The sequence below is a fragment of the Homarus americanus genome, unplaced genomic scaffold (genome assembly GCF_018991925.1).
Source record: "Homarus americanus isolate GMGI-L3 unplaced genomic scaffold, GMGI_Hamer_2.0 scaffold58676, whole genome shotgun sequence".
NCBI classification, from domain to species: Eukaryota; Metazoa; Arthropoda; class Malacostraca; order Decapoda; family Nephropidae; genus Homarus; species Homarus americanus.
The window spans coordinates 1-2,500 of NW_024714685.1; the positions used below are offsets into that span (position 1 = coordinate 1).

Sequence of the window (2,500 nt, forward strand, 5' to 3'; positions counted from 1 at the left end):
CCATGAACGAGGAATTCCCAGTAAGTGCAAGTCATCAGCTTGCGCTGACTACGTCCCTGCCCTTTGTACACACCGCCCGTCGCTACTACCGATTGAATGATTTAGTGAGGCCTTCGGACTGGCACTCTTGGATTGTCGGCCCCGTTGCCCGCGAGGGTTTTCTGGGGTCGTCGCCTCGAGCTGACGGAAAGATGTCCAAACTTGATCATTTAGAGGAAGTAAAAGTCGTAACAAGGTTTCCGTAGGTGAACCTGCGGAAGGATCATTAACAGAGAAAGAGAACGGGGCGCTCTTAAAACTACTACTACTCTCCTGATTTGGGCGGTCTCGGGCTCTGCTCTGGCAACTCCAGCAGCGAAAGAGGACAATCCCGGCCCCCGCACCAAAAATAGGTACCACCACGCTGTAGGTGGACCACACTCGGGCGAGAGCGCGAAGACCGGAGGAGGAGGACGGACGGGGCTTTGGACGGCTGCCCGTCCGTTCCTTACTACCGGCGAATAAGCCTCTTGACCCAAAAAGAGTGAAATTCAAGTGTCAAAAAGCAACAACAAGCCGTCCGGCCAAACCCAAACTCCCCTGAAACTTAGGCTATGTCTGTCAAACCCTTTCGTACTGAGACTAGGCCTGTGATGGTTGAAATTACGCCAAACCAAATGGCTAATGCACAACTCACCAACGGGGATCCTTTCGACAAGGCGGGTCGTCTGAGCCGCGCGTCAACCGATACCAGATACATCGACAAGTTGAACGCATATTGCGGCAGCGGCAGCCATATGAGCTTGTCGCCGCCACTCCTCTACGAGGGTCGGAAATATACATCCATCGGTTGCTGCGAGTTCGGTGCCTGCTGACTGTCTCCCCGACACGAGGGTAACCCGAACCGAGCTTCCGCCTTGGGGTTTAATCGCCCGCGCCTTGCGCGAGGCGTGCCCTTAAAAACAAGCAAGCCTATCACTAGCAAGTCCATGGACTTGGCGCACCCACATTCAACCACAACAAAGCGACAGTTGTCGCCCTCGCAAATAACTGGAGGCGGCGCTCTTTTGCCTGCTGTCCACAGGGACACGAATGGCCGTCGGCCGCTCATGGCTGATGCTGCACATGTTCTAAGAGGCACTCCATCCCACGAAGAGGAAACGAAACCGGGTCGGATATCTTTTAAGTAAGCCCCGCCGGAATTTCGTCTATCACCTCGAAAAGAGTGCTTGGCATGCATTGCAGTGGAACCTAAATTGATGAGTGCGCCTGGGCCCGCAGTCTACCATGTAGTGGTGCAGGCAGAGAGATGAGAATGCTTGGGTGACGCCGTGCCCTTCCTCACGCGCTCCTCCACCCTCTCCCACGGTCAGACGCGGTGTGGGCGTTCTCTTTGAGAGTTCGCCACGAGTCCACGTCTATCTCATGACTGACAGGCCTGGGAGGGAGGCAGGGGGAGTTCTCTCTAAACGCGTTAAAGACGGTGTTGCGCCTCATAACGGCGCTCGCCGGGATAGAGCACTAGTTCTGCAACCGGAAAGGCCGCTCACGCCAATTAATACTGCGACTCTCGCTCTCTTTCTCCGGATAAACAAGTGCCACTGCTGTGGCATGCGGGAACGGGGAAAGAGGTCAAAGTTTAAGCGGCAAAGGTGCGGCCGAGTAAGGGCGGAACACGAGCGTATATGCATTAAAACTGTGTGTGTATATGACTCTGCGAGAGATGTTCTGCTGGAACACTTTTCCTATTGGCTATTTACCACTCAATGAGAAGGAACGGAGTCAGGGGTGGGAGTGCCGGCGCCATGGCCGCTGGTACCCCCGCGACAAGCCCCTCAAACCTTCCTGCCTGGTAATGTCGGTGGTGAAGAAAGTCGGTGGCAGAGCGTCTTCCGCTTCGTGGTTGGGGAACTTGTTCCCCCTAAGGATGATGAGACCACGATCGACCTCGTAGTAGGAGAGAGCTACCCGCCAAATTTAAGCATATTAATAAGCGGAGGAAAAGAAACCAACAGGGATTCCCTTAGTAAGGGCGACTGAACCGGGAAAAGCCCAGCGCATAACCTCGATGTCTTCGGGCACGAGGGGTGTTGCGTTTCAGAGGGTCCAGCACGCCGTCCCATACCGTCTAAGTCAAGCTTGAAAGCGGCCACTGCCCATGGAGGGTGACAGGCCCGTATGGCGGCGCCCGTGAGGGTACAGATGGGACGGTCGGAAAGGGCCTCTCTGGAGAGTCGGGTTGCTTGAAAGTGCAGCCCAAAGCAGGTGGTAAACTCCATCTAAGGCTAAATATGACCCCGAGACCGATAGCGAACAAGTACCGTGAGGGAAAGTTGAAAAGAACTTTGAAGAGAGAGTTCAAGAGTACGTGAAACCGTTAAGAGCCAAACGGGTGGAAACTCGAAGGTCGAACTGAGGGGATTCAGCTCGTCGGCTGTCGGCTGGGTGGGGTGTTGTAATTGAGCGACCCAAAAATGTTTGGGCGCGCCCCCACTCACGCTGGCGTCGGCGGGCGTATTTC

At 55.1% G+C, this 2,500-nt stretch overlaps 1 non-coding gene across 1 annotated transcript in view; it reads left to right on the plus strand.

Annotated features, from left to right (window-relative positions):
* Positions 1–1,922: 1,922 nt before the first annotated feature.
* Positions 1,923–2,500, plus strand: part of LOC121879286 — a 4,246-nt gene continuing 3,668 nt past the window's right edge. Inside the window, exon 1 of the ribosomal RNA XR_006091306.1 lies at positions 1,923–2,500. This exon is cut by the window's right edge and continues 3,668 nt beyond it. This is a non-coding gene — a ribosomal RNA (large subunit ribosomal RNA).